The following is a 23,131-nucleotide window of genomic DNA, read 5'->3' as shown; positions in this document are numbered from 1 at the left end:
TACTTACATTACTTAGATAATAATGAAATGAACAATTATACTTAATTAATTCTATACAAATCTATTATTTTCTCTAAAGTGCATATTAAAAGCAGTGGGTGAAAAACATGTAAAGCATTTGATTTCCTTTTGTTTTATAGAAATAACATGTGGTAAATAGAACAATATAACAGAAATATGTATATAATAACCACCCACTTCAGTAATAAATTATAATATATTAAATAGTATTACGTACATGCTTCAATAAAACAGTCTTAGTACGTGCTATTCAAAACATAATACAATATATAAAATAGAAGATGTGGTATGATTGCAAATGAGACAACTATCCACAAAAGACCAAAATGACACATACATTAACAACTATAGATCACCGTACGGCCTTCAACAATGAGCAAAGCCCATACTGCATAGTCAGCTATGAAAGGCCCCGATAAGACAATGTAAAACAATTCAAACGAGAAAACTAACGGCCTTATTTATGTAAAAAATTGAACGAAAAACAAATATGTAACACATAAACAAACGAAAAGCACTGAATTACAGGCTCCTGACTTGGGACAGGCACATGCATACATAATTTGGCGGTGTTAAACATGTTAGCGGGATCCCAACCCTCCCCCTAACCTGGGATAGTGGTATAACAGTACAACATAAGAACAAACTATAAAAATCAGTTGAAAAAGGCTTAACTGATCAGATGGACAAAAATACAAGTGGACGTGGCCCGGTACTTATACACCCCGACACAAAAAGACACAATGAACAGATCTGAGAGTACTCGCAGTTATCTGACAGCTAGTTCAAAGCCACTAACAACAACTAATAAAAAATTCATGCAACTAAGACTAAAATATCAATCCGTACACATCCAACATCCAATGGATTTAGCGTAAAGACGTCATAAACAGCCAGAGAAAACATGACCTTGTGCAATGCCAAGTTACAGGTATCGACAGATTGTAGATCCATGAATATGTATATGCATATAACATACTAGTAACATTTAGTTAGCTTTTAATTTACTGATAACAAAATCAATATTTATACCAATAAAAACAATATTCAATGATCTTATTACAGTGTTGAATAGGTAACCTTTTAGAATAAGTTCATTTAAAGGAGCGACAAGTTTACATTGATCATTTCTAAATTTCTGGGCACGGTTAACAACATTTCCGTAAAAATGAGCATGTGCTATCCCGTTTGAAATAAGTTTTCTACAGGTACAACTTCAAAACCAAATCTTTATATCTATGGAAAAATTTAGTAAAGGTTTTAAGTAATTTATGGTAACGATATCCCTGGTTTAATAATTTACCAGTAATACATAGGTTGCGTTCGTTAAAATCAAAAACGTCACAACAGACACGGGCATAGCGAGCAAGTTGTGAAATATAAACACCGTAAGATGGTGCCAAAGGAACATCACCATCTAAAAATGGAAAAATCGTCTCTTTGGTCGTAAATTTTAGTGTGGAGTTTCTCGTTTAAAACCGAAATATCTAAATCCTTGTGTTTACTTATTATGTCTTTTTGTTTTGTTCACGCAATTTTGTCAATACAATTTAGTTCTATCCCAAGAGATATATGACGATTTCAAACAGTTTGTAGTAACACGTCAGGAATATGACAGATATTTCCAAAAAAGTTTGATGTGTTTCAGCTTTATATTTGTCCATTTAATAAGGATTATTCCGATTGGAATTTTCCTTGGATTTTTTTGTTATTGCACTTTTATATATTCAATAAATGTAATTTAAAAAAGATATAACGATACCAAAAAGGTATATTCTCATACTCATTAGTCAAAACAAACAGACAATGGCATAGCATTAAAACAAAACACAAAACGATTAAAAGATAAAAACAGCAGAGGAAAACTAAAGACTAAGCAACAGGGACCCCAAAGTGAAGCTTTCATCAGTACGCAGAATCTGTACAACATGATTAATAGGAATATGTTGGTGTATACAAGTACATTAAAAAAATATTCATATGAACGGATTACTGAAGCTTTCCAATTTTAAAACAACTATTCTACTTTTCATTTGTCCGTAAATACAAATATTCCTTTATACTAAGCACTTGTTTCACACTAAAAATTGATCAAAGTTTAATTAAAATTCAAAGACAGTACAACGTCTATCATTTGCTAACTTTCAAGAGCAATATTCAAAATACTCAAAATCAAAAAGATTTTTTCTAGTAAAAATTCCATTAAATTTCAAGGAAAGAGACCACCTTTATAATCTTTGGAAGCAAGATCTAACAGTCTAATTAGAAATAATTAATTCGTCCTGCCTAGACAACATAAAAATTCAAAAGTTATCGTTTACAACTATTCAAATCAATACAGACCACTTCTGGTTCTGTGTTGGAATCTAGAAGAAAAGAATCATACTTGTGATAAAATAATTAAACGTTTTGTGTCATATGCTGTTAATTTGTAGCAAATTAACAGTTTGTATATAAATCATCAATACTCGTTAACGAAATTGCTTCCTCTAGTGCAACTACCTATTCATATGTGTTTTTTTTTTTCCTTTTTCATTCTTTAATTTCATATACATATTTCGAATACAGAAATGAATGTATAATTAAGATTTCGCATACCTACTTTAATTTTTATTTGATAAATGATATGCTTTTGAACTATACTAACGATACGTTGCATTAGTCAAAACTGGAATGCAAATAGAAATTGTACATTCGAGTAAAAGTTGAGACACAAGATAAGCAGTTTGACAATTAAGAATCACATCTAAAGCCGATCATTGAAAATTGTATTTGTATTTTAGAACATCAGTAAATTGTTGTTACTTTGCCGGTCATTTTATCATCAAATCTGTTACTGAAATTATCAACACGACTATTATCTCAGGTTGAGTAAGATCAACTCCAATGTGGGATTACCTTACATCACTCCTTTTTTTAAGTGGTGCTCAGTCTTTGGTTTTTTCAGCAGTATTTTGAAGACAATTTTTTGTCAGTTTTTCACCGACTTATGATTTGATGTCCCTTTTGTCCCTTAACGATACTTTATAAAAAGCGAATAAGAAAGTGAAAGCGAGAAATTTAAACTTTATTAATAATAAATCAGATGATGATGCTGAATTACTGTTTTAAATCAGTTATTTTCACACAAAAAAAGAAAAAAAATAAGTCTTCAATGTTATAATTCGTCTACTTTCCGATGAGTACATTTGTACCAAGTTATTAGCCTAAGTTCTTTGATACGATTTGTTTTGAAACCATGTTAATAAACATGATGTGGCTCTTTGTATGGTAGTGTGTTGTCTCAATGTTGGGGTTTCAAAGTGACCCGTGGTTGTCCATCTTAATTTTTGTTGGTCTCGCGTGGAAATTTGTATCAATGGCCATGTTCCACATTTTCATATTGTTTACCCAAAATACAACAAAACATTGCTCTCATGCATACCAATTCAATACATAATAAATTTGAACTTTGAAGACAACTTATATAATGATATGTAAATTGTCCCAAGTAGTTGGCTAATACTGTAATAATCTACATATATAATGTACATTGAAAATGCATTCAATCTGTAATTAGTGCAAGGAGGAAATTACCTCAATTTAACAACCTAATTATTAATCAAGAAATGACAATATATGTAATCACTTGTTATTGTAATTGTTACTTCAGTACCGTATAATTACTTGGTATAAGTACATGTGATTGCACTGACATGCACCGACGTACTAAATATTACTTGACAAGTGATAGGTTAGTTACTTTGATGTTTAATTACAGAGACTGTGTTTATTTTTGATTAGTCAAATGAATGCTTAAGATTCGTTGAAGTTATTCTGTATTTCCTTATTAAGGCTATAAGAAATGTGAACAGACGATCGGTGGATTGCTGATATTAAACGCGTCTTTTCTTACTCCTGTCTATTTCGTAGACACAATGTTTATTTTATTGGCAGAGATGGTCTAGGAACCGGAAGATAACCACTCTCTATCCACAGGAAAACTTGTAATCCTAGTCAAGTAAGATCAGAGTTGAACATACTATGCCACGAACACGGTTAGATCTCACCATCGAAGTTTTGACAGTCTTGTATTTTGCACAGAATTCTGCTCAAGCCGATGCTAGAGGCCATCTTTAACTTGGAGTGAGGTGAAAGTTTTTGTGCTCTTTGTTGATGGCTCTCTGTGACTTTGAGATGAAGAAGCGCTGATTTGCCGTTGTGTGGTGTTTATTTCTCCTTGTGTTTGTGTCATGGATGGATACCCGTTATCCTTTGTGTTTCTTTTATTTGGATCCCAGTAGAGTTATCTGTAAATGCACACAAAGTTATTCATTCAACACCTTAAATACAATCTGTATGTAGTTTTTGTCTTTCGGTTGTTGTGGTTTTTCATAGCGTTGCCAGTTTGTCTTTAAACGTGTTAGTTTGAATCTTCCTTCTCTCATTGTTCTGCTATATTAGCAGGTAAGAGAATCTGATATCACTCCTAATGATGAATGCGTGTTGCTCAGTCTGTATTTTTCTATGTTGTTTTATTAAAGTTAATACAATACACACAGGCAAATTTCACTCACATCAATTTCACGTTAATTTAAATTCATGTGAATCTCACGTGAAATTCATATCAATTTCACCTCAAACGAGCTTATACGTGAAACTCACGTGAAAACAATTTTTGTGAGTTTCACGTGATCATGTAAAAAAATTTCATGTGAAATTCACATAAATTTTTCAAATAGAGTAATTCAAATAACAACTAAATTTTCAAATTTAATCAAAATCATCAAATTATCAATTTTTTGTTGTTGTAAATTTCATGTGAAATTCATGTGAAAAATTTCACATCAAATTCATGTGAACCTCAATTCACGTGAAATTCACATCCAATTTTTCACGTGAGTTTCATGTATAAGCTCGATTGAGAATCTCACGTGAAATTTTTCATGTGAATTTCACGTGAGATTGATGTAAAATTCATGTGAGCAAATTTTGCTTGTGTAATGAAAAAATTAAAGTTTAATAATTCTTAAGTTTAAAAGATTAGTATATAGTACCATTGTTTGTCTGTTGGTATTTTTTTCCTTTTTTTTAGCCACGTCGTTATCTGTTTATTTTTCGACTGACGAGTTTGAATTTCTTTAGTATCTTTTGCCTCTCTATTGTAATACTATAATGTATTGATGACGTTACCACATATTACGTGCGTTACTAATGTCACGTGTTTTGTTTTATAATTTCATACTGTATATACCTTTGTATTTGTACTTTCAACGACAAGAGTTTTCAAAGCAAAATGTGAATGAAGATAACAAAACCATTTTTAACAAAGGTACTTTTGCATGCTATGAATAAAACAACAATCCTTGATTTTTGCGGTTAACCTTTGTCTGGTGTTAATAGCATTAAGAGAAGGGAATGAAAATTGATGATGATACATATAATATGAGTCTACAAGTGAATGGAATGCTTGATCCACTATGTGTCAGTTACATGATACTCTGGTCCATATATGGAATGTTTAAGTGAGATACATTGTAACTCATCAAAAATATCAGGTACGCCAGACGCGCGTTTAATCTACAAAAAAACTCGAGGCAAAAATGTTGAATTGCCACACATTGAGGGCAAAAACTTCCGAAAGGTCTTGCCAAATAAAGCTTAGGTTAATTTCAATATCTGGTATATACAATTCATAATATTTTTAATAGTTTTGTAAACAGTTAATTTATATAGATATGTCAATATCAATGCGTATTTAAGACACTAGTATATGTATACACAATTAAACAATGAAACAAGGAACCATTACTTTTATATCATTTACTTAATAGTAAATACTGTTTCTTGAATCACAAATAAAATTGCCTTGGTTTAGAATAAGTATGGGGGTAGTACATGCATATATCAGAAAATGTTTATCCTGTTTGCGCACTGTCTCCTTCTCTTCTGGTTGTTAAGTTAATGCCATTCGCTCAGGATTTACGAGATTTAAACATCGTTAAACTTCTTTCGTCTTTAGTATTATGTTTAGTGTTGGTTGTGTGCAATATAAAACACAGAAATCTATAGTTTTTAATAGTGTATTAGCATTGCAAACAGAAGAATTATTTTTACTTAAAAGTTGAATAATTATTTGTATAAATGGTCATTGTTTGACATCGAAGGTCAAGCATATTCTAAAGATTAAGCTATGGTTGGTCATGCATGAAAAAAAAGTATGGTTCGATTGCTTTATCCTATCAAATGTCGGATAAAGTTGTTTTATTGTAAAAATGGAAGCAACACCAATTGTATTGCTGTATTAATTAAACAAATCTATATGACGATTATTCTTTAAAAAAAGTCGTTAATAACTGCATGGATCATATTACCAGAAAAAGAAGACTAATCACAACAATTCAAGATCTTTGTATTCTGCTCTTTGGCCAAGATAATCCCCGTTTCCATTCCCAATTGTATCATGAGATTTAAACATCAATAAAATGTTGTTGTCTTTATTTGACCATTGTAGATCATACTTTAAATCAATTCTGACAATTTCTTATAATCTTAATGTTAAAAAAATGTTCATACCATGAAATTTTATATGTATGATAGTAAAGAAATACATAAACAAAGAAACATAAATTTTCATTTTTGAAAGTAATATGTTACTTTTAGTAGAATTTATAGTCTATGAACATATGTTTAATGAATTAATACATAATTCCTGAAATAATGCATAAACCTTTTTCAATTATTTTCATGATTATTTAATAATAAACTATGATTTTAATGCGCAAAGTAATGTTATCCGATATTATTATGTAATAATGATTTTGAATTAATAAAATGCATACAGCATGCTGCCCAATTACCATAAATTATATTAAGTTGTTCATGTAAATCAGAAAATAATTACTTGCAGAAGTTGACAAAACATTAAGAACAGTATCAAAATGAGAGTGTGGGAGTGTTTACGGAATACAGAAATATAGACTATTATTACAGAAAATTGGTAAAAAAAATAAAGAATACAAAACAATAAGCTGCAAAAAGTAAATAAATAATTGGATGCTAACATATAAAAAAGGGGAAAGATGAATAACAAAATCAAAAGGAATATAAAGTTGGAGAACCCTCTATCAGACCCTCTTAAAAATTTATACGTATTTAAAAAAAAACATTATGAAATCAGGATGTCGCATACATAATATCAGCGTGGAGTTATATTGTTACATTTCATATCATGTAACATTATAAATATATCAAATTCTAGTACGTGTGTACTTGGAAATTGTAAAACCACTTCTGGACATCAAAAGAATTCCGACTATGATATGTATTTGCTTCCAAAATTACGAATAAGATACGTTTTGCTTAGATATTACTATCCAGTGATGGTAGACTGAATGTATCAATCAGTTTAATTGAAGTCTGGAGCTGGCATGTCAGTTAACTGCTAGTAGTCTGATGTTATTTATGTATTATTGTCATTTTGTTTATTTTCTTTTGTTACATCTTCTGACATCAGACTCGGACTTCTCTTGAACTGAATTTTAATGTGCGTATTGTTATGCGTTTACTTTTCTGCATTGGCTAGAGGTATAAGGGAGGTTGAAATCTCACAAACATGTTTAACCTCGCCGCATTTTTGCGCCTGTCCCCAGTCAGGAGCCTCTGGCCTTTGTTAGTCTTGTATTATTTTAACTTTTAGTTTCTTGTGTACGATTTGGAGTTTAGTATGGCGTTCATTATCACTGGACTAGTATATATTTGTTTAGGGGCCAGCTGAAGGACGCCTCCGGGTGCGGGAATTTCTCGTTGCATTGAAGACTTGTTGGTGTCCTTCTGCTCTTGTCTGCTCTATGGTCGGGTTGTTGTCTCTTTGGCACATTCCCCATTTCCTTTCTCAATTTTATGTACCAACTCTTAATTGCTACGATTTTTTTTCGATTTGGATCGATTAAACAAAGACTATCAAAGATCTGCCATCGACACAACATTCTCCAAAATAAATAAAAACATTTAAGATATGACACGTACAACTACTGACGCAGTTCTTAATGAATGACGTACCAGTACCGGACTACCTGCAAACGTGGCAGTGTTTGCCAGTTTATTTAGATATTAATCTAATCACTTTAAAATTCGTATGATCCCATGTAGCTGGGGGTTCATCAGTTATCGAAGAAAAAGATCGATTAGTAACAAGTTCTAAATAACTATCGTCACCAATAATCGACTAAAAAGTCCGATTAGTAATAAGTTCTTAGTAACTAGGGGTTACCAATTATTGACGAAAAAGGCCGATGAGTAACAAGTTCTAAGTAACTTGGGGTCAACAATTATCTCTGAAAACGTCCGAAGTAACAAGTTCTTAAGAAACTAGTGGGTCACCAATTATTGGCGAAAAAATCCGATGAGGAACAAGTATCGAAGTCAGATGAGTAGCAAGTTGCAAGTAACTAGGAGCATTCAATTATCTACGGAAAAAAGTCCGATGAGTAACAAGTGTAGCTCGAGACCATCAATCATTGACGAAAAAGAATTCGAAGAGTAGCATATTTCCAATAGATTTCTATCTCTAATTGCTCTAGTTTATCTCCAGTAAATACATACTATTAGCATTACTTTACTGCTATTAGTCAATAATAGCAACACATATCTTATCTAATGTAATAAATAACGCAATACAAATGTGTATCCAAATTAAATGTGGTTCTAATTCAAATTATAACTGACAGTATTAATAGTGGAGGATTACTTATATAAACACCAACCAATCTATATTCATATCTTATTAATTACATGCAATAATTTAACGATTATCTGAGAGGCTTAAGACAGTGGGTGTTCATATGATAAATTATATTTATTTAGTATCGGCCCGTGTGTGATAGGAGTTGAGTCAGCAATGTGTGTAATTTTATACATGTATAGTACCATATTAGTTTTGATACTTCTTACTTCCATAATAATAATTCGCCGTTCATACTTCTTTTATTAATTGAGTTTTACTGTGCGTATCGATGTATGTTTGTTTGTTCTACATTCAATTTGGCTATTGGAAAAGGGAGAGGGTTGTGATCTCACAAAACATGGTTAACCCCACCACATTTCTTGCTCTTGTCCCAAGTCAGGAGCCTCTGGTATTTGTAAGTATTGTATAATGGACAAACAAAAGATATGGGGTATCCATCCATGACACACCATCAGCATTTGCACAGCAAAAAAATAAACCACACACAATAAGCAAACTTTAAGGTTTAGCGCTTTTATTGTTGTTTTTCATCTCAAAGTCACAGTGATTTTTTAAAACAATTTTGGTTAATTTATTTGTTTTAAAGTTAAGTGTGAGGTCCATTTTTACTGCATCTAGTAAACATTTTTGTCAGCGGACGCCCGCCGTCGTATTTGGTGTTTTTCGCTGTATCGAACACCCATTGGTGGCCTTTTGTCTGTGGTCCGGTTGTTGTCTCTTTAACACATTCCCCATTTCAATTCTCCAATTTATTTATAATTAAACATATGAATATTGGACCGCATTTCCTCATATTTGAATGCTAGTAGACAGATAGCTGCAAACTATTACGAACAAGTTTTGTTTGGCGAAGAGAAACTGACATCGTCCTGGAAACCTTTTTTTTTTTCTTTATTTAAACATTATTGGCAAAAGAATATTCTTTTGTATAAAACTATCTAACACATTTTTTGAGGTATACACGCCTTTAAATTATGGTAGCTGAGAAAGAAATTCTGTTTCCATTTGATAGTAACATTTCTGTTTTTATTTGTTTGCAGTTAAAAAAAGACAGATGTGGCCTTCCTTTAGAAAAAATCAAAACCAATATAACAAACCGTTTACTTCCCCGCCGTTAAATTATTGGGTGTTCCCTTATGTTTTTATAACATTAAGCCAGGTAGTAATACTGAAAAGTGAATAACGATTTAGGAAAGATAAAATCTTTATCTGTGTATAATTTGACCGCTAGGTATATTTAAGTGATGGGATCCTACTGCTGCGGCACGCGCCCGCTCTTATCTTTACGATTATGAAATATTTCTACTGATATAATTTTAAAAACAAATCTTGAATTTCGTTATCAAATTACGTAAACAAAATTTCCTTGATAATAACGATTAGACATCATAAGCGATAATTCATTTAGAAAGACGGTATTTTGATTTTTGTAATCATTATCGTTTAAGATTGTTGCTTTTCATTAAAAATTATCGAAAAGGTTACAAATGTTACAAATGTACTTCACCGCGAGCTAGCCAGAAAACATCACAGAAAGTTATAATGTTGATGCAAATACCGCTACCTTCATAAACAAATATATAGTACGGTTCAATGATAAAATATCTGTGAAAATGATCATTAGCTGTAACCATGCTTCACGAATGGAGAAATAACGTGAGATAACGCGAGATATCGTGGGGGTTTGTTATGTTTTGTCTGATTATTGACTCGTTAACGTAATGATGGACAACTCTTTATCACAAATACATGGGTTTATGATAGATTCTAGACACCCTCAATGGCATGTTAATTGCACGCCGCATTTTTTCTATTTCTATTCCTATTCTATTACCTTCCAAAATTTAACAAAATTATAACAAATACATGATTTTTGGATAGATTTTAAGACACCTTCAAATGTATACAAATTGCGAAAAGTTTTACTTTTACCTTTTCTACTACATTCTAAAAATTAATGAATTTTTATTTTGTACCTACACATTGCAATTTAATTCAAACAAAGACCTCTTTACCCTAGAGCAGATATCAAAGGGAGGCAACTCCGAAAAGATAAGTTAACGAAAAACAGACAAAACAATAGGACAAATGTAGAAATAAAATATTACAATAACACTACATACAATTACAATGTCCATAGATTTACGAGTTTTGAACAGCGGTATACTACAGTTGCATTTATTAAGCAGGACACACCATGTTAAATTCAAATTAAAAAAAAGTGGAATGTGATTGCAATTTTCATATAGATAAAACATGTATTTGAAACATTCAAATATTTCTGTAAGTGTGTTCCTAAGATTCGTTAAAATCTATGAGTCTGCTTACCTTTCCGGAACACCTAAGATCTACCTCAGTTTTCTGTGTGATTCCTATTTTCATCTTCGCTAGCCAAGGGTTACTGTCCAGTACCCATTGTGAAGAGGAGGAAAATGAATCATATAGCCATTGGCTAGCGTAGATGATAAGTTAAAACATCTTATCTTTTTATCATAGAAACCACAATTGGCCTTGTATGTCTAATTGACGGTTGTCTCTTAGTCATGTTTAGGCTGTACTTTTGTGTACATTCAAACCTAAATGACCTTTATATGTCTAACTTTTTGTCTCATGTAGCCTCGATACTGAACTTTTGTGTACATTCATACAGAAACCTTCACTAATTAGTGAATCATTGTTTAGAATGTTCCCTTGACTTTCTGTCTCAAGGCTTGATTGTTTTAAAGGAAGACGGATATTTAAGTTACATCATCTTGTAGAAAAGCCACAACACCCCTTTGTGTTTTTAGTTTTCAAAAGACAGCTCTTCAATTGTTGCATATCAACATTAAGCCTAATACAAAAACAATTCAAAAAGAAAGTTTTTTATTCGTGTTAACAAACTAAATTATACTCATTGACTTTGTGTTGTGGTATTCTATTCTACAACAAAACCTCTTTGTAATGTTATAAACATATGTTCCCATCAAAACTTCTGAAAACACACCTTTATTTTTAATTGTGGTTATACCAACATTTGTTAAGAAGAAAATGTATCATTTTGTTTAATTACATAATGAGAAGCCATTAGTTAAAACGAGTGCACTGTTATATGCATTCCTGTCTTTAAAAAAAATGTGCAGCGTCTGAAATTTAATTTTCTAAGACTCTTTTGGAATGTGAATAAGGCAATGTGCATTTGTATTCTGAACAGTTTGTAGTGTAGAAACAATCAATATTCATCGCTTGTCCTTGGATACTGACTATCTACGAAATAGAGTGGTATACATGTATAAATAGTTGATTTAACTTTTATAAAAAAAAAAGTGATAGTTTTTTTCATGACAATCTAGTGTATCCGGGCAACCAGAGTTCATGACATTAACCATGCATTTATTCTTATTCTCACATCAGGATCTGTACATTTATGTAATTTTACATCGGTCTTAGATGGTTCGAGTGTACTTGATTTTACATCGGTCTTACATGGTTCGAGTGTACTTGATTTTCTGTTCCTTATAATCTCACGTATCTCTAGGACCACAAAGTTTATCGGCGTTTTTTTCTCTATTCTCACGTCAGTCCTAGGCAACGAAATCTTCTTAACAATTTCAAGCCAAGTCTGAGACCACGAAATTTACGTTTACTTTATATTCTCACTTCAGTCCGAGACCACGAGAATTACGTTTACTGTATATTCACATGTGAGCTCAAGAACACGAATTTCACGTCTTCTTGATATTCTTACTTCAGGATATTAAGTTCGTCATAAGTTATGTGAGCCGAAATCTTTAGAAGATTGTACCTTTATACTATAGTGCTGTAGAAACCCAGCAAAGATTGTATCTTTATACTATAGTGCTGTAGAAACCCAGCAATGTGTAAGTGCATTAACGTAAAAGTTTAAACAACTGATCGTCTGATAATAAAATGTTACACTGTACCTGGTATACTGCATGGTAACATGTTGTATGGAATACGAGGATTTTACTATCAATACACAATGTATAGTCTATAGTTACAGCATAAATGTAAGTTATATTTTATTTTGATTGATTAATTAAGGTCTTTCCCCTACGTGAGGAAAGACCTTATTGTTTTTCTAATGTTTTTTTTTCTTTTTCTTTTTCTTTTTTTTCTTCCAACATTTTTTTGACATGCCCGCCTCTTGTTTCTGTTGAAGTTATTATGACCAAATATGGACCATCGCTAGACCTCACCAAGATGCATTACCAAATGACCCTGTTAAGGATTTCATCATCCCCTTTAGGAGTTATCTCCCTTTTATTGATTTTTTTCAACATGACCCCCCCCCCTCCGTTGGTTTTAAAGATATCATGACCTTAATTGGACATAATGTAGATCTTGTCATGATGTATTACCATGTGAGGCTGAATAGGATTTTATCGTCCCCTATGAGAGTTATATCCCCTTGAAACAATTTCTTTTCTTTGCATTTTTCTCAAAAAGTATAAGGAATAGAATCGATTTGAAAACGGCAACATGTACAGGAACAGATGGCAATGTTAATGAACATGTACAATCATTTTGTTATTAACCCTTATAAGGAGTTATTCCCCTTGAAAAATTGTACATAATTTTAGAAAAATTGTATTTCGAGAACCAGAAGTCGTAGAGACTTGGGACCTTCACCAATAATCTTTAATTCATGTGACCTTTAATATGCAGTCAAGGTCAAAGGTCACTGAGTGCAAAAAAAAAAATACGCTGCAATTTCAAGCTTACATATTAGGAAAACGATAAGACTTTGCTGCATACTTACAGAGTATAAAATGTTCCTCTCGACGAGCTCTACATTTTATATGATAAGGCAAAAAATGTCCGACTGTCTGTTCAAAAGTTACAACGGGATGATTCTTAAAAGTATAGTATTTTGTGTATATTTAATTTATTTCTTTTTCTCTCTTTTTTGTCTTTCTTTTTTTTTTATCATTTTTCCTATTTTTTATTTCTGTCTTTTCTGCATACTTTTGTTTTTACTTTTTTGCTCTTATTCTTACCTTCTTTATCGCTCTTAATTTATCGTTATTTCTCTTATACTTTGATCGTACTTCTTTCTTTCTTTCTTTTTTCCTTTCTTTCTTTCTTTCTTTCTTTCTTTCTTTCTTTTTTCCTTTCTTTCTTTCTTTTCTTTCTTTCTTTCTCTCTTTCTTTCTTTCCTTTCTCCTCCATTATTTCATTTCCTTTCTCTTTCATTCTTTCCTTTCTCTTCCTTTTTTATTGATAGTTTTTATTCATTTAATATATTCCTACTTTAATACTGCAAGATATAAAATGATTTCGACATGAATTATATTCAAATATTGATCGCTAAAAATAATACTCGAGATGTTCGTAATAATCGTCGGATCACCCAACTTTACTGTGAAAGAATTTGGAGGAATTATCCTTGTGATAAAGAATACCCTTTTTAATGATTTGAAGACGACAAACCATCACCATATAGGTAATACTATTTTTTTTTTGGGGGGGGGGGGGGGGCGCTGACTGACCTAAAAAGAGGGGCTCCAGTCATGCTTCAGTGATTCCCTTTATAATCAATCAAATTTCCAATGCTAAATAACTTATAGCAAAATAAATAATCAGTCATGTGAGAAATTGAGGGGGAGGGGGTTGTAACGTTTTAACAACCTTTGATATGCATCTTGGCTGTAATATGACCAAACATGTTATTCGAAAATTGCATGTAATAATTTGTAGGATACAAGTATTGGAACGTACTACATTTCAAAGAAATAAATGCTGGCATCGCAAAGTATATGATAGCAAATTTTGATTGTTTTTTTGAAATTATACCACACCTCATTATTTATATTTTCAAATGACATGATTAGATTATGTAGAGTTAGTTTTAATCAGATGTAAAATTCCAAGTTATATAACTTCAAAAAATATAATGTTGTTTTGCTTTATTTTAAAAAAAAATAACATTGGTTTCTCTTAATTACACTAATCCTAATATTAAATATTTATCAAAATAAAATTTTCTGACGAAAAGAATGATGCACATCTTGCAATACTTGCACCTTCCTTTATGACGTTTCATTGGATTAAATATTTACTTCGGTTAGTAGCCACGCGTGGGTTAAACATGAATCAACACCTATCATACATGTACATGCATGCATAGGCTGCTTCTGAAATGATTAAGTCATACATGCAATAAATGTGATTTGAATAATAATTTTACTATCAATATATGGATTTTCATTTGATTACATAAACTCAAGGCTCCAGTAAAACAAAATCCCGATGCATGTGCTTGGTAGCAGGTGTTTGCATATTGGTGAAATAACATTATATACCCCGACCATATGGCGCGCAGCCGATCGATGTTTCAAATACTCGCCACTACAAACATGTTTTTAAAAGTTCTTTAATTTTATTGGTTGATAGAAAAATGTTTGAGTTAATGGATAAAACAATGAATGTGATAGAAATATGATCATTTATATTTTATATTCCTTTGGTAAGTTATATGCATTTTTTTATAATGTAATAAGAAATTAAGACTTTTAAAGGTTTAGAAGCAAAAAATGAAATAATACCACAGCTGATTCCTTGCACTAATTTTAAAACTTTGGTCCCTAAACTTAAAAATGTGTGAAAAAAATGTCCATCTGGTGCACATGCGTTACTCATGAAATTGTGCATTTTTTTTTTTTTTTTTTGGTCTTGTCATGTCAAAATTGATGGGGTGCATTTTTGGTCTATTGTTTTTCTACTCTTTTACCATTGCGTTGCTTTTCTTTTCGGCTATTTTTTCTTTCCGGCTATTTCCCCCTTTTTCATTGTTATAGTTTATCCAGTAATCTATGCAAAATTGATTGATTTATGACAACAATATACCTATCGTGTCTAGCCATGACGTTGAAACATAATTACAATGTAGATTTAATTATTCACCATTTATTAGTGATAAATTGATGTCTGTAATACAGCGGCAAATATTACATGTATATTCCAAGACGATAAGACATTATTGAGAAATAAATAAACCCTATATTTTGTGCATGTGTATTGACACTCAAAGTATGATATTTTAATGTACCAGCTCATAACGTAATAGTTCGAAGGACGACATACCCCTCCTAAAAAACATTAAATTGACCCTTGAGAAGACCCTTCAATCTTTCCTTCTGTGAGCAGAAAATATCAAAATTTACAGAATTTAAATCGTTTTACTTGATGCGGTGTCCTTTAAAAAAGAAAAAAAGTTAACTAAGGCAGGTGAAATCTTTTGGACTCAATGCTCTATACTGTCTTATAAATAAAACAAATAAGTAAAACGTTATCCTATACATGCAGTACCATTACGTCGTACAGTCTATCCTTTTCGAATTTAAAACTTTTGTTGAAAAAACGTATGCAATGTTGATAAATAAAAGTGCTAAGTTATTTTTTTCAATTCAACTAAATATTCACCAAACGCGTTCGATTGTGATCATGAAAAATGTTTTTTTTAGTTTTATTTTGAAGTAATAAATCAAATTAAAAAGTCAGTAAAGATTTCTCTGCTCTTAATCAAAGACATTTTATTTTTATTTTTATCATCTATCTTTTTCAGATAAGTTTTATTGATATTTATTAGTATAACGATTTTGAAACATTTCTATTTGCCTCCCATCTTCCAATGCAGAGTGTAAGTTTTATTGTTGCTTGAACTTGGTTTTAAAAGTGGTGTTAGCGGGTTGCCATTTTTATAATTTACGTTATTACGGTAAGCGAAATTATTACATGTACAAAAATCAAATCTTTAATGAATGCATCAATATGAATAGAGTTACGCGGAGGGACATGTAAAGTGACCATCTACAACTTACATTTTACACCAGAAGAGTATTAATTTCATAACCTCAATAGTTGTGTATCTCCCATTTTCGATCTCTCTTACTTGCAAATGTAGCCATTGTAGAGCAGATGAATAAAGACAGAACTATTTTGGATAGGAGCAGTGGCGGATCCAGAAATTTTCATAAGGAGCTCGAGGGGCAATGACTGCTTAAGATGGGAGTCCTATAGTCAGTAACGGATTCCCTGAATAACCAACTAATTTTTTTCACAAAAGGATGGGCATAGCACACTTCCCCCAACTATAAATCCGCATCTGAGGCGTGTTAAAAACACGTTGATGTTGGTTTCATTCTCCTAAAACTATTTAAATTGTGTTTCTCATCAAGAGTTTTCAATAATTTACATTCTGTTATATATGGTGCTTATTGATGTCCTTTTGTGTGTGAATGTTTAGTTATCGCTCGCTGTAATTTATTAAGACACAGTGATATGTAGTTATGTACATTCTGTTAGGGTCACTGTCATGGTTTCAAAGAGGTCTTTAAAAGCAAATTATGATAAAAGTCTCTTTAATTTGTCCAAGGACATACCTATAATATTATAAGGTTGTACTGTAAGTTAACCAAAGCGTTCCTTAACCGAAAATGTAATAAAGTGCATTACGCTACTTTTGATATATTTTTTAAGTCTTAGATCAGTTTCATGAATATGTACAGGTATTCAGTTTGTAGGACTTACTTCAAACACGTTCATTTTGATCTAGTGGGTGGTACGATTTTTTACAATTTTCTGATAGCCCCACTAATTGCTTTTATATATATTTCTGACTGATTTTCCTCCCTTTTGAAGATTTCGCAGGAATTTGCTTCGAGGTATAAAACAATAAACGGACATGTGCACCTAGTTTTAACCTGATCGTAACAATCTATTTATTACATCAACATGACGGACATGAAAGTTCAGGTCTATTTCTGTAGTTTTTGTTTCTAAACGGTTTTACAACTACTGAAGTAATGCTTTACTTTACCAAAACGATTTGTGCTTTGAATTCAATGCACAATTATCAATCGGAATATCGGTACAGTGTTTCATGTAAGTGCCATTATAAGAACATGGAAACTATTAAGTAACAATAAAGTTGGATTAGATATCTTTTATTAGCCTGTATATATAGTGCCATCGTTTTAGACAGTATGTAAAGGCAGCTACAGGGCTTCATGTCAGCCCATTTATCCAGTAGGTAAAGCTTAAAGTAGTAAGTAACAATACGTTAGTCACGATAAAACGTTTAACTTATACTATTCTAAGCTTTAATGGAAAACTTTTTAGGTATAAATGAGGAAGGAGTGTACAAAATTTTTGAAGAACAGAACTTTTAAAAGTTATTTTAGTTATTTTAAGTAAAAGGTACATATGTACCATGTTATTTGACACACAAGTAAAATAAACATGTATTATATAGTTTTCCATAAACGAAATTTGATTTGTAGTAATTTCCCTTGTACACCATATTGGAGGTCACGCTTTGTTTGAGTAACGGAATTTAAACATATACAAGCAAGTTTGATAAAATGTGTACATCGTTGTGACTAATTATGGCATGAGCTTGTTGTTTAAGTCGTTTAAGTAGTCAAGTGTGACGTTAAACAACTCCAAATATTTAAAATATATCATATATTATTGAAAATTTCGAAAGCTTTATCTAATTTATTAGGACAAGGAATAACTCTATCGTCCTTATTTCCCGTAGAGCTGGTTGGAACTTTTCATGATGTGATTTTTCACAACAACTCTTCGACTGTTTCGGCTCTTTTGCATCATTGGCTTTTTTAGCGTTCCTGTCGTAGGTACACACAGGACAGCGATTCGGGCGGATGGAATTTATAATTGGTTGTTTTCACTTTTTTACTACAAATCTGTAACCTTATTTTAACAACTGAAGGAGAAATGAAAAATAAGCAATACTCGTGATTTTTTGTTTTCACCTCAGAAAATAATATCTGTATTCTGTGGAAGATCTGCAAATTTTAAATTTTCATAATTTTACTTGTCGTATCTTCGAGACTAATTTATATCTGTCTGTGAGTCTATATGACGTCATGACATTCAAGTAAATATACAGAAATCTTGAGAAAACTTTGATAATTAAAAACTGAAAGATTCATGTTTATAAATAAACACATTTAGTTGTATTTTGATTTTTTTTTAATTGCTGGCCTTCTCTGTCTAATTTGCGTTTTACCTATATTTCCTTCTATTCACATGAAACATTTGCCACTGGACGTTACGCAACCGACAATCAATCATCCTGATATTCATATATATGACGGCAAATCTGATCTGCTACCCAGTTTTTTATATCTTCAGTTTGCCAAGTATTTTTTTATTATTAAAAGCAAATGGTGCATCCTATCAAAAACAATATACAAGAAAGCTACTTTGAACAATAAAATAAATTTGGCGCCATTCCCAAATTATAAATCTTTATGGTATTTATCTTACTCATATCGAAAATTAGATAAACGTCAAAACTGAATTATGTAACGCGATAGCCTTCAACAAGGCGTATCTCCAGCAACCTGCAATTGTATAGAGGGTCTGGAACGTAATCTGTAAATTAAAAGAAGATATGGTATGGTTGCCATCGAGAGAACTCTTCACAAGAGAGCAAATGACACAGGAATGAACAACTGTAGGTCACTGTACGGCCTTTAACATTGAACATAACTCATACCACATATTCAGCTATTAAAGGCCCCGACCTCATAAATTCAAAATAATTTAAACGCGAAAACTAGAGGCCTAATTAATGTATTCTTTATGTATATGAATTTTTCATTTAGAATTTAGTTTTCAATAATTGTTGTTAAGAAATTAAATAGATGTATAATTCCCCTAGGTGTAAAAAGTAAAAGAACAACAATACCGAACTCCAAGGAAAATTCTAAACCTAAAGTCCATAAGCCAATGTCGAAATCAAAAGTTCAAATAAATCAAACGATTGGATACCAACTAGCATTTTCCTGACTTGGTATTATTCAGGCATTTTCTTATGTAGAAATGGCAGCACCTTAGTTAGTTAATTCAAGCTGAAGGGAGTTTTCATATATGTATATTTACTCAATATATTGAAATATCAATCATAGCTGATACAAATGATGCCGTAGTTATAATGGCGCCAATAGTATGCTGAAAAGTTCACACGTGACAGTGTACAATGTACATGTGTCTTGCTGTCGGAAGATCTGTTACCTTCCAAGGTATAATCATTTGTATTCTCTATAGCTTATCACAATGTTTTACAGACACTGAAATCTTTCCCACCAGAGACTCAATATGTAATGTCTAATTATAATATGATTACAGAAATCATTTTTAATAAATTGCTTGTTCTTTTTGCATGCAAGTAAACCTGTTTTATATAATTTTGGCAACAAGATGCACTGCCCTTTTCATACGTATCTTTGATTGTCTATAAACTTCAGTTAACGTATTTAAGAAAAAGCTACATGATCAAATAACTTATTAACAGACGTGTACATGTGAAACTTAAGCTTGCATTGCTAAGTAGTTATTCACTGTATGGACGTGTGGTTAGTATATATAATTTGATTTACTTTTATTAGTCACATGGAGTATGCTTGCTACTAAGTACAAAGAACATATAACTTGTAGGTTCTTAAAATTTATTTTTATGAATATTATCAGTAAGTTAAGGATGTATGTACATTGTATGAAGTAGAACTGTATAAAGCTGATATAATTTTTATTCAATATTTATCTATTTAGTTTCTTACTTTTCTATTTTTTCATTCCTTTATTTCTTTATTTCTATATTTCTTTTTTTTTTTTTATTATTATTTTATTTCTTTATTTCTTTATTTTTTTTATTTCTTTATTTTTGGATTCATTAAATACTTGATTGATTGATTGATTGATTGATTGGATTTATTTATTTATTTATTTTTATTTATCTATTTATTTACCAATTAATTCACTCCTAGATAACAAGCTGCACGTTTATTTCATATCTAACAGCTTTCAAAGATTTTATATATGAATGTAAGAAAAATATATATGCATAATATGAGTTCGCAAAAAATATCAAAAACACATAATGCCGGAAAAATATTAATTGAATTATATCTTTAAGAAAATAAATCTTTTATATAGTAATTGATGTTTGTATCCACAGATGGCGTTTACTACGACGACACGTGCTGGGGATTACAACTTTGTCTAAAAGTGTGTAAAGGATGTATAAAGTGTATACACAGAATCTAACTTAGAATGTGATTAAAAAAAAGAATAATTTCATGAAGGGTGTGGAACGGACTAGAGAACTGGGTAAGTTTATCTATTTGACAATTTCCCCGCTCAAATCGATATATAATACGCCAAACATCTTGTCGTTATCATACTTTATACCATATACAGTTGTTTATTTTCATACTGCTTTGAAAAAGTGAATATTACATAATGCATAGATCTAGAACTAATGTGGTACATGTATACTGTATACAAGACATTTTTTCATATATGATAGCTTGTATCGATCAGTTATTTTTTTGATAACTGTACAAAAAATTTGTTTAACCCCTATTGGACTAACTTTATACTTACCGTAGCTTCTTGAATCCTTCTTTTAAAGAAGAAATTAAAGTCAGTCATTAAGCAGAAATATTGGAGTCCTTATACATTAAGAAATAAAATAATAAATCAAGTTTTTAAAACATTTCTTATTCCTGTTTATAATTTCAATAAAATCGTTTTGAAAACAATCGAGAGAAAATTTACTCTGTAATGTGAGTTTATGAAAGTTTAACAAAAAAAAAAAACACATTGTGTCATAAGGGAAACGGAAAAGAGGAATTTTCCCTTCAAATAGAGAGAACGAACAAATACGACATTGCGTATTGAAAGATTTCTGAATCATGTATATCATGGGAAATTATGTTTGTCCCTAAAAACCAACCCATGCTCACAAATACAAAAGACAAACGGTCGATGCCTTTGCCTGCACAACATGCACGACACCTTCAGCTGTTGCAGGGTAATATTTACATAGACATTGAAGCGTAAGGAGAGACGTGTGGTTAAAGTAAATCTTAACACTTTTTTATGTGCGACATATTGCCAATGACGCTATGTTTTTTTATATCTTCCTTTAGCACGGGACCGAAGTATTGTTTATATCACGTTCGTATAACGTTAGCGTTTTTTATGTGAGGATAAATCAATGGCTTTAGTGATTTTTTAAAGTGTCAAAAAGATTAAATTACATTAGCTATATAGGTTGATGACAAAATAAGAGTGCATTAAAAACTGACAAAGTCTGGGAAATACATTTGCATGCAAGCAAATTCAAAAATAAAAAGTTTGGGACCACATTCGACTTTTAATTGGAATAGAAAGTTAAAGTTCTATGCCAAGTTTGCGACTTCCAATAGGGATCGAGTTGGAAATAAGAGGAATGACATCAAATGTCTATACACCGTACATAAATAATGATGTAAGGAATCATATATTTCATTTAAACAGTTCGGTTTTTATACCACGTACTGACTACATGTAACTGCACTATAATACTTTATAGATGGTTAAATATATGCAATTCGTGATCTTATGTTACCTTGATGAAATATTCTTGATTTTATATTGTTTATAGTTTCAATAACAGCTATCACGATTTTAAGAATCGCAATGTGAGCACATAATGTTGACTACTGGAAATAGTGTCATATAGATAATTTTTTGCATTACGTATCATATATAACTGCTAATCATATACACCTGATATATATGCAGCAATTGAATTTAACATCATACTTTATGATTCTGTATAATTCAGAGGCGGATTTAGAGGGGTTTTCAGCGGACCCAAAACCCCCCTTTCTGGGAAAAATTTGGTTCATTATATAGTGAATCACTGAATCATGACTGGATAAGGCCCCGTCTTAGGCAGTCAGTAGACCCCCACTTATAAAACAATTCTGGATTCGCCACTGCAATTATGCTTAATCTACTGTTTGTCTTTTTTTCATCGAGTCTCATTTATACAAGACAAACTTTGTCAATCGTTCAAGATGTTCGCTGTTTAAATTAGTATGTATTAAAATACATCAATATAACATGCCACTACTTTGTAAGTATATACAACGGCTTGTGCATATGTACTTAATGAATATGCACCTATTTAATTAAACAGCATATTTAATCTAATATTAGTTTTTGTCAATATACTATGATAACTATCATTTAATACTAGACAAACTATATTGATCGTCAAAAAAATGCTCGCTGTTAAAATTGTTATGTATTAAAACAGAATTATCAATATATCATGCAACTACTTTGCAAGTATATACAACGGCTTGTGCATATGTACTTAATGAATTTGCAACTATTTAATTAAACAGCATCTTTAATCTAATGTTTAGTTTTTGTCAATGTACTATCATTTAATACAAGACAAACTTTATCAATTTTATCTTTTGCCTATGCGGCAGATGTTGCCTTTTAATAGTGTCGTTCAAAGCGATTAAGAATAAATCCATATGAACGGCTCTTCATAGATTTTTGAACAACAAT

The 23,131-nt window shown here is 31.3% G+C and overlaps 1 protein-coding gene and 1 long non-coding RNA gene across 5 annotated transcripts in view; one reads left to right on the top strand and one right to left on the bottom strand.

Moving 5' to 3' along the window:
• The window catches only part of LOC143059534 (innexin unc-9-like), a 156,846-nt gene that overhangs the window by 36,000 nt on the left and 97,715 nt on the right, over positions 1-23,131 (top strand). For 3 of the 4 annotated variants that reach the window (XR_012973506.1, XM_076233049.1, XM_076233050.1), the window contains exon 3: positions 20,736-20,887. The gene's annotated coding sequence lies outside the window, so the exon portion shown is untranslated. Of the gene's footprint in view, positions 1-20,029; positions 20,134-20,735; positions 20,888-23,131 lie in introns of those variants that run through there. The other variant, XM_076233051.1, reaches the window with a different exon arrangement.
• On the bottom strand, positions 3,434-11,160 carry LOC143059589 (uncharacterized). Its single transcript, XR_012973527.1, has 2 exons — positions 11,075-11,160; positions 3,434-4,310 (listed from the first exon to the last, which is right to left on the bottom strand). It is a non-coding gene; the product is annotated as an uncharacterized LOC143059589 (long non-coding RNA).

The sequence above is a fragment of the Mytilus galloprovincialis genome, chromosome 14, assembly GCF_965363235.1.
Source record: "Mytilus galloprovincialis chromosome 14, xbMytGall1.hap1.1, whole genome shotgun sequence".
NCBI lineage: Eukaryota > Metazoa > Mollusca > Bivalvia > Mytilida > Mytilidae > Mytilus > Mytilus galloprovincialis.
Note: the sequence above shows the minus strand (reverse complement) of the source record. Positions and strands in the feature narration are given on the sequence as shown.